Raw genomic sequence first — 10,826 nt, 5'->3', positions numbered from 1 at the left:
GCCATTCTCAAAGAAAACAAACTCGAGGGCCAAAATTACATCGAATGGAAACATAACTTGGATATCGTTCTCACAGCCGAAGAGTACAAGTTTGTGCTCACTACTCCGCGCCCAGCTGTGCCGGCAGCTAATGCCGCGCAAGCATTGCGAGATGCGCATAGACGGTGGCATAATGCGAATGAGATGGCTAAGTGCTATATGTTGGCTTCTATGTCATCAGTACTCAAGCATCAGCATTCTGCCATGGAAACTGCCGCCGAGATCATGACGAATCTCGCAAATCTTTTTGGTACTCAGAATTGAACGGCTAAGTCTCAAGCCTTTCGAAGTATCATGACGAAGTCTATGAAGGAAGGCTCGTCTGTGAGGCAACACGTCCTCGAGATGATGAGCCACCTCAACCAAATTGAGGTTTTGGGAGGGACGATCGATCCCGAGTCCCAGGTAACAATAATCCTTCAAAGTCTTCCCCCTAGCTTCCAACAGTTCAAGCTCAATTTCGAGATGAACAAGCGGAATTACACCTTGGCAGAGCTGCTGACTGAACTTCAGTCGGCGGAGGACCTTATGGTTCAAGCTAAGGTAGCTATGTTGAGTTTGGCGCCTAATTCCTCTGGCTCTAAGCCTAGAAGAGGAAAGAAAAAGGCACCGAACCCAGTGACAGCTAAGAATGCTAAGGGAAAGAAGAAACAGCGGGGTGACAAGAAGCCTACTGGAAAGTGCTTCAAATGTGGAGAGCAAGGTCATTGGAAGCCAGATTGTCCTAAGAAGGGCAAGGCTACAGGTATGCACCATGCTCTAGTTGTCGAGTCATGTTTGGCCTTGACATCTACTCATACTTGGGTTATTGATACTGGAGCAACTGATCATATATGTTTTGATCTTAACTTAATGCAGGTGACAAGACGGTTACATGATCGTGAGATCGAAGTCCAGCTGGGCGACGCTACTAAAGTGGCGGCCGTTGCAGTGGGAGATGTTTATTTGCATTTTTCTAGTGATAGATTTTTTATTTTGAAGAATGTTTTGTTGATATCTTCGTTTAGAAGAAATTTAATTTCAGTTTCTAAATTGTCTTTTGATGGATATTCGATTTCTTTTAATGACAATTGCGTTATTAAGAAAGATGGTTCTTATATCTGCCGTGGTATCATGGAAAACAATCTGTACACAATCACTTCTACACAATTTAATCAACGTAAATCAGAACTCAATGCTACATCAAAAATTTCTAAGAAAAGAAAAGAACCTTCAAGTTCAATGAATGATACGTACTTATGGCACCTTAGACTTGGTCATGCCAACGAAAGAAGAATTCATGCGATGGTTGATCAAGATCTTCTCAATGGTCTTGAGAAGGAACCATTTTCAAAGTGTGAATCCTATCCCGAAGGCAAGATGACTAAGAGACCTTTTAGGTCAAAGGGGAATAGGGCCAAGGAAGTACTTGAGCTCATTCATACTGATGTGTGTGGACCAATGTCAACCGAGGCAAGGGGCAGCTATCGATACTTCGTCACCTTTATAGATGACTTCTCGAAAGTTGGATACGTCTATTTGATGCGCTACAAGTCTGAAACTTTTGACAAGTTCAAGGAGTTTAAGGCTAAAGTAGAGACGCGTCATGGTAAGACTATCAAATGCCTGCGATCTGATCGCGGAGGCAAATACCTAAGTGCCGAGTTTTTGGACTACTTATCAGTAGCGGGAATTCAATCCCAAACGACTGCGCCGAGCACACCCCAGCAGAATGGCGTAGCTGAAAGAAGGAATAGGACCTTATTAAATATGGTCCGGTCGATGATGAGTTATGCACGGTTACCTATTTCGTTTTGGGGGCATGCATTGCTTTCGGCAACCTATCTCTTAGACCACTTACCTTCTAAATCAGTTCCTACTACCCCATATGAGTTGTGGAATGGGCGGAAGCCCAATCTGGAACATCTCAGAGTGTGGGGGTGTCCGGCCCATGTATTGGAAAATGATCCAACTAAGCTGGAATCTAGGACGGATGTATGTGTGTTTATAGGATACTCTAGAGGAACGAAACCTTATGAATTCTATAGTCTCAGAGATCAGAAAGTGATTGTGAGAACTCATGCCACATTCTTAGAGGAAGACTATGTAATGAATCATAAGCCCAGCAGTGAGATAGCTATTGAAGAGCTAACTCAAGTCACAACTTCCATTAACCAAGAACAATTACCTAGTGTAACAACAAATCCAGAAACTTCAACTAATATACCAGATATTGTAGTGCCGCGCCGCAGTGGGAGGGTCTCTCATGAGCCCGATAGATACATTGGTTTGGGTGAGTGCATAGATCACTCCTCGGACAGCAATGTACTTGATTCATGGAATTTTGCAGAGGCGCAAGTAGATGTCGATCATTGTGAATAGGTGAAAGCAATGGATTCAGAACTACAATCAATGGTAGACAAAGACGTCTATGATTTGTCTGTCCTACCCGAAGGCTATACTGCCATTGGGAGCAAGTGGATATACAAACGTAAACGTGGACCCGATGGACGAGTTAACGTCTTCAAGGCAAGACTAGTGGCTAAGGGGTATACCCAAAAAGAAGGCATCGATTACGATGAGACCTTCTCCCCAGTGGCCATGCTCAAATCGATCCGTATACTTTTGTCTATAGCAGCCTACATGGATTGGGAAGTATGGCAGATGGACGTTAAGACTGCGTTTTTAAACGGGAGTCTTGAGGAGACCATGTACATGGAACAACCCGAAGGCTATGTGGTAAAGGGCAAGGAACACATGGTTTGGAAGTTTAAGAAGGCCATTTATGTTCTCAAGCAAGCATCTAGATCATGGAACCAGTGTTTCGATCAAACAGTTCAAAAGTTTGGATTCAAAAAATGCCCTAACGAAAGCTGTGTGTATAAGAAGGTTGAAAAATGAAATGTTGTGTTCTTAGTTTTATATGTAGATGACATTCTTCTAATTGGAAACAATAAAAAGATGTTGTCAATAGTGCGAACTTGGTTGTCCAGCCAGTTCGAGATGAAAGATATGGGTGATGCGGGACACATTCTCGGTATCAAGGTTCTTAGGAACCGTGCTAAGAGAATGTTGTGCTTATCCCAAGAATCTTACATCGATACAGTACTTAGACGCTTTAGCATGCAAGATGCCAAGAAAGGTTTTCTACCTTTTAGACATGGCATCCATTTATCTTAAGAGATGTGTCCTAAGACAACATCTGAGATAGCAGAGATGAGAAGAATACCATATGCCTCGGCAGTTGGTAGTCTCATGTATGCTATGCTTTGTACTAGACCCGATATCTGCTTTGCTGTTGGCATGGTAGCAAGATATCAATCAAATCCCGGCCAAGGACATTGGACTGCCGTAAAGAACATACTCAAGTACCTTAATCGGACTAAGGACTATGTTTTAGTTTACAATGCAGCCGAGCTCTGTCCTTTAGGATATACAGATTCAGATTTTCAAGCTGATGTAGATTCGAGAAAATCAACTTCCGGAGATGTGTTTACCTTAGGAGGTGAAGCTGTAATTTGGAAGAGTGTAAAACAGAAATGCATTGCAGACTCTACCATGGAAGCCGAGTATGTGGCCGCTTCGGAGGCTGCAAAAGAGGCTGCATGGCTTAAGAACTTCCTTCTGGACTTAGGTGTGGTTGCGAATATGCCCAAGAGCATCACCATTTATTGTGATAATTCTGGTGCTGTGGCAAATTCGAGGGAACCAGGGGCTCATAAGGCGAGCAAGCACATAGAGAGGAAGTATCATATCGTTCGAGATATAGTGCAGAGAGTAGACATAAAAGTGGTCAAGATTGAGTCAGAAAACAACCTGGCAGATCCTTTCACGAAGGCATTACCGGTAAAGCCGTTTGAAAGCCATGTTGAAAGAATGGGAGTTCGACTAATTCAAGACCTCAATCCGCTTTCAGTATAAGTAGGAGAATTTGACGTTAGCACATTTTGTATACTCGAAAGTGTTTTGAGTATAAGTGGGAGATTGTTAGAGTTTGTATACTAGAAATCACGTTTCGAGTGATTGAATACTGTAAAACTCTTATTTTATTTTCCAATGAATAAAACAGATTATTTTTGTCATAATGTTGTTATGTTTTACATTTAATGGATGTTAATACATGTTTAAATGTATAAATTAACTTAACAAAGTCTAAGTCTTTGTTTTAGTAGACCGGTTGTGGGGGTCGTCCACTTTAAGGTAACACGGTCAGTTCTAAACAAAGAAAAAGATGAATTTCACAACCTAGATGGAATTTGACTATCCATCGAGAAAGGTTGCAATGTCAGTCCCCATATTTCTAAGCCTTACTGAAATAAGATGACATTGGTGTGGTATAACACTGAACGGATGTAACAGCAAGACTTTTCCTTGGGCTATCTACTGAAAGGCGAGGTCTTGATAAATATTTGTTTCTTAATCAATGTATGTTAGCATTGAGCATACGGTATTGATTATGCACTACTTTGACTTATCAAATGGTGCGGGTTTTTCGTAACCCAATTATCCTGATATATTGGGTAGTGGTGATCAATATCTAGCGGTGCTAGGATTGCTATTATATTGAATCGTGCGCGAGCTGAGTCTCGTTTGATAATGTCCTCAAGAGGAGCGCGAAACAAGGTTTTATTATTTGGAACCTAGCTAGTTGGAGTTTGATTACTCTATGAATAATAAATAAGCGTTTCATGCTAAGTCCACTCTTGGAATTCATAAGAAGTTAATTAATTAAGTCAATAGCAGACATTAATTAATTAATGGACATTTTAATCTTAAGCGCGGGAAATGAAAGTTAAACGGAAACCCGGATTACTTGTAATTTCGGATTTGGATGGGGAGAGTTCAATATTACTTCTGTAGTGGCTGCTCGTAATATTCCAATTATAACTTATATTAAATTGTGGGTTCAATTTAATTAGTAAAAAGTAAATTGGATGAGCTTATATCCAAAACCTTCCATAGATCTCTGTCTGGGCCCAAAAGGAACTTAATATAAATAGGAGAATAAAGGAGATAGAAAGAGACAATTCATTATTTTTGTAACTTTCGAAAATTTCAGCCTCCCCAGCTGTAGGAATTTTTGAATTCCACTCCTGTTCCCAAAAGGATTTCTTCTGTCTTCTTTATTTAAGTCCTAGTATTTTAGTAAGATCAGTCCACACTGATATTGGAATACAGTTCGGGAACCAGAGAGAAGATTTGTGGTCTAGTATTCAAAGCATCACGTGGAGAAGGAGCTAGCCATCTTCAATTCTTTGGAGAATTAATTAGGCATTTTTCTGCTCCGTAGAAAAGCATGTTTTAGGTTTCAATATTCTTAAAGCATGATACATGTGATAATTACGCGAATAGATTTTGTCTAAATAATCTGCTAAATAGGTCTGATTATTATGTGATTTATTGGTGTGATTAATGATTGTAAAATTATGATAATAAAGTTCAACACCGCTTCCGCTGCCGGTTCCATCACAACGTCGCTCGTCCCGCCATTTGTACCCCCCGCTACATCCCAATATCTCGCAGGGTTTTCCAACACCAACACGCGGATCCCACACTCCATACTCACTACTCCACCGTTGATTCCAGTGACGAGTGTGATCCCCGGACAGTCGGTTCAACAGCAGTATCGGCCTCCAGTCTCTCGGCCGCAGATGGCTACTCCGGGTTCAGTGTGGGGGCCACCGCCGCAACGCACACAACACGCACCTTGCTACAATGATCACCAACATTCACGATCCCGATTGGATCCTCCCCGGTTCGATGGATCAGACGCGAACAACTAGATTCGTAGCATCCAATATTATTTTGACCATGTGGGTACCCCAGATGCTCAACGGCTCCACTATGTGATACCGCTATTTGATTCCCTGGTGGCGGATTGGATTTGGAACTATTGCTCGAGCCACGAGTTTGTGACTTGGTTCGAATTTCTAGATGATGTGCGACGATGATTCGATCCAACTTGTTACCAAAGTCACATCGGCCTTATGTCAAATTTGAAGCAGACCGGAGCCAATGCCGATTATCAGACCGCGTTTGAAACTTTGCAGAACAAGGTCGTCGGCGTGCCCGATCGTATACTACTGGAACTGTACATCGCCGGTCTGCGGCAGCCCTTGCAAGGTGAGGTTCAGTTACACCAGCCTGCTTCCCTGGCTTCGGCATTTGCGCTAGCAAAGCACCTAACGGCTTGTCGCCCGGAGCAGTTTGAACCACCGCCGCCTCAACCGCGCCGTCAATGGATCCATCGCGAGGGTAGGACAGGTGGCACCACAGTCACGACAACAGCACCGACTGCATCATCAGCTCAAGCAGGAGGGCGGACAGGGGAGGCGGCGTCCAGAGCCAATGATGTATCTAAGCTCCCTATTGTTCGGATTTCAGCAGCTGACAAGGCAGACCGGACACGGCGTGGGGTGTGCTGGTATTGTGAAGAGAAATGGAGCCCTACCATGTTTGCAAACGCCGGTTTTTAGCTTACATGGGAGGAGACGATGATGCTGACGAAGAGGTGGGGGTGGTGAACTATTCAGAGAAGACCTTAGACGCCGAGGAAATCATTGGTGATGACTTGTCACATATACGAGCAATGGGAGGACAACCGCGAGCGAAGGCGATGACTCTGGAGGGATCGATTGCCTCATCCCCTGTCATGGTCTTGGTGGATACGGGTAGCACACACGATTTCCTTCACCCGCGAGTGGCGGAACGTTTGCACTTGGCCCTTACCAAAATTAAGCCATTCAGAGTTTATGTTGGGAACGGAGAATCCATTCTGTGCTCACATGTCAGCAAGGCGACGGAGCTGATTTTACAGGGCAAGCAGTTCTTCATTGACCTACACATTTTGCCGGTTCATGGTTTTGATGTCGTTCTTGGTATGGAATGGCTGAAATCTTTGGGTAGAGTCACTCACGACTATGTTCACAAATCAATGGAGTTTATTAAGGACGATCATCGGGTAATCTTGAAGGGCATTCAGCGGCAGCCCAAACAGGTTTCGGCCAACACAATGGCGGCGCTGCTGACCCACAGTACTGATCTGGAATTTTACGAATTGGTAGCTCTAGATAGGTCGGCTGAACAGGCGCAAGTCTCCGAGGAGGTGTTATTTCCGGATAATGTCCCACCGGAGATTAATAAGGTGTTGCAGGATAATTGTGAAGTGTTTCGTCTGCCAGTGGGTTTACCGCCAGAGCGCAAGTTCGACCATAGAATTCACTTGGTCCCTGGTTCAAAACCGGTTAATGTTAGGCCGTACTGTTACCCATATTTCCAGAAAAATGAAATTGAGAAACAGGTACGCGACATGCTTGAACATGGTGTGATTCAGAGGAGCCATAGTCCTTTCTCTTCGCCGGTCCTCTTGGTTCGCAAGAAAGATGGGTCTTTCCGCTTCTTCATCGACTATAGAGCATTAAATAAAGCGACGGTCCCAGACCAATTCGCGATACCTACAGCCGACGAGCTATTTGACGAGCTGGGTTCGGCTAAACTTTTCACTAAGTTGGATCTGCGATCAGGTTATCATCAGATTAGGATGCAGCAGGAAGTTATTTTCAAGACAGCCTTCCGTACCCACAAGGGCCATTACGAGTTCTTGGTGGTGCCGTTTGGGCTAACTAATGCCCCTTCCACCTTCCAAGCAGCAATGAACCATATTTTTCAGCCCCTCTTGCGAAAGGCTGTGATTGTGTTCTTCGACGACATCTTAGTGTATAGCCCGACACTAGAGTCTCATGCAGATCATTTACAGGCAGTGCTGCAGATTTTGGCAGACAACCAATTCTTTGTGAAGATTTCTAAGTGCTCATTTTGTTGTACGATGGTCGAATACTTGGGGCATCTAATTGTGGATGGTCAGTTGAAGGCGGACCCGGCAAAAATCGAGGCGATGGTGGCTTGGCTGATTCCAAAAAATCCTAAACAATTGAGGGGGTTTCTCGGTCTGACAGGATATTACCGCCGATTTATTGCTCATTATGCACAGATTGCAACCCCTTTAACTGACTTGCTTAAAAAGGACTCGTTCAACTGGTCTTTGGAAGCAGAGAGAAGCTTTGTGAATCTAAAGACGACCATGACTAAGGCGCCGGTTTTACGTCTCCCGGATTTTACCCAGACTTTCTATCTCGAGACAGACGCGTCAGATTTTGGGATTGGAGCAGTTTAATTGCAGAATGGACAACCGTTGGCCTTCTTTAGTAAGAAATTAGGCCCCCGACGGAGGAGCGCTTCTACATATCATAAGGAGCTTTACGCCATTGTTGAGGCAGTGCAGAAATGGCGTCAGTATCTGTTAGGGAGGGAGTTTGTGATACGAAGCGATCAAAAAAGCTTAAAGGAGTTGCTACAACAAATTATCCAAACACCGGAGCAGCAACTTTATGTCCGCAAATTAATGGGATATAAGTTCTCCATTGAGTATAAGACCGGGGCATCAAATAAGGCAGCGGATGCATTATCGCGTCGAGACGAGGACGTGACGCCGGAGGCCGAGCTTTTGGTGGCAATGGCGCACCCTATTCCGAATATAATTGCCTTATTGAAGCAGGAGACGGAGTCGGCAGCAGATCTGGTCAATATTCGGCGTCAGATCGGGGCGGGGTCAGCACCGCGTAACTTGTCCTTTATGGATGGACTGGTTTACTATGGCAGACGGATTTATGTCAGCAGCAAATCACAGTTTAAGGAGGCTCTGTTGTTTGAATATCACGATACACCCCAAGCAGGTCACCCGGGCTTCGAGCGCACACTGCGGAGGTTGGCGGCTGCCTTCTTCTGGCCGGCCATGAGCAGCGATGTCAAGAGATATGTGGCTGCTTGTGTTGAATGTCAGACGACAAAATATTCGACGCAGAAACCTGCAGGGTTGTTACAACCATTGCCGATTCGAACTCAGGTGTGGGAAGATGTTTCAATGGACTTTGTTACAAGTTTGCCATTGTCTAAAGGATTTACTACGATTATGGTGGTGGTGGACCGCCTATCGGAATATGCTCACTTCGTGGCTTTGCCGGCCCGCTTTGACGCCTTAAGGGTGGCAAGAGCATTTATTGACAACGTGGTAAAACACCATGGTTTCCCAAAGACTCTCGTTTTGGATCGGGATCCGCTGTTCTTGAGTGATGTGTGGAGCACGTTGCTCACTCTCAGTGGCACGAAGCTGCATTTTTCCACGGCATATCATCCGCAATCCGATGGTCAGACGGAGGTTCGGAATAGGGGACTGAAGCAATACTTGAGAGTCTTTGCTGCCGATAGGCCAACTAAGTGGGCCAATTTTCTACCGTGGGCAGAACTTGCATTGAATTGCTTTCACAACTCGGCACTGGGTACATTGCCGTTTCGGGCTTTATATGGGCGTCACCCCCCAGACCTGGTCGCAGCTCAGCCATCGGCATCAACTCCACCGTCGGTTGCAGAGTTAATTGTGCAGCTGGGAGCTCTGTTAGTTGATCTCCGTAAGCATTTGGAGAAAGGGCAACAGCGGATGACGGAGGTCGCGAATCGTCAACGCAGAGACGTGTCGTTTGAGGTAGGAGACAAGGTTTTGCTGAAACTTCAGCAGTATCGCCAACACTCGGTTGCCAAACCGCTCTCGGCTAAGTTGGCAAGGCGTTATTATGGGCCGTTTGAGATAACGGAGAAGATCGGGCAGGTTGCGTACAGGTTGAAACTACCGGAGGGTACACAGATACACGACATGTTCCACGTCAGCCTCCTCAAACCATTTATTGAGGGATCTCAGGGATCGGGTGTGATTGAACTACCTTCGGAGTTTGTGGGTTCGAGACCGGTGATACAGCCTGTTCGTATTTGGGAACGCAGAGTGGTGATGAGGAATGGAGAACCTGTGGAGCAGGCTTTGGGGCAATGGCCGGTGGAAGGTGAGGAGGTGAGCACATGGGAGCCTCTTGAGATGATTAAACGGCGGTTTCCTTCCCTCCTTGAGGACAAGGAGCTACTTAACCGGAGGGGAGTTGATACAGTTACGGAGAAGGAAGGTGAGGCGGAGCTAGTGGCAGAAGAGATACCAATGGAGAAGGCTCAAGATGAGCAGCAAAATGAACGACGAGCAGCAAGGCGCGGGAGAACGGTGGAAAGGAAGGAAAGGCCGCGGAGGCAGCAGAGAACTCCAGCGCGTTATAGAAACTTCGTCTCTCATTAGTTAGTTAATTAAATATTTGTTACTTTGAATTATTATTTGTTTTCTTTAGTATTATTTTTTGTTTTGAACTTATTATTGGGTCGAGCATATTATAAGCTCTATTGCGGGTTTTCTTTGTTGGTTCTTTCCCGGAATGCATAAGAGAGTCGAACCAACCCTAGGGTCCTTAGCACTATAAATAGGGGTTCTTTATTCATTAATAATATCAAGAAATTTACCCCAAGTTTATCTTTCGTTTATTTTCGTTATTTGCTCTCCAAACCCTTGCTAGGGTTTCTGCCGTGGTTGCTCGACGGAAATCTCTTCCGCGAACGGACCTAAATCCTACTGATACGAGTTACTCCCTCCGTCCAGCAATAGTAGTCCCATTTCTCCAAGGCACGGGTTTTAAGAAAGTTTTGGAGTGTATAATAAATGATGTGTGATAGTGGAATTTGGGACCCAACTCAATTGTGTTAAACATTTTTGCTTCATCTTGCATTCAAGATTGAAAAAGAAGCTGCCAAATTTTTTTTTCTGCATTGCATACCATTTCAATGAACCCAACGCATAATGAAATTTTTAATTTCAAGCTGCCAATATATTCATGGACATAAATTAAAAACTGAATTTAAAAAAACCCTCAAGTTAAACAAAA

This window comes from Salvia hispanica, chromosome 4 (genome assembly GCF_029641045.1).
Source record: "Salvia hispanica isolate PSC_SH4W2 chromosome 4, Shi_PSC_v1, whole genome shotgun sequence".
Taxonomy (NCBI): domain Eukaryota; kingdom Viridiplantae; phylum Streptophyta; class Magnoliopsida; order Lamiales; family Lamiaceae; genus Salvia; species Salvia hispanica.
The sequence above is the reverse complement of the archived record's forward strand: the minus strand, read 5'-3'. Positions refer to the sequence as shown.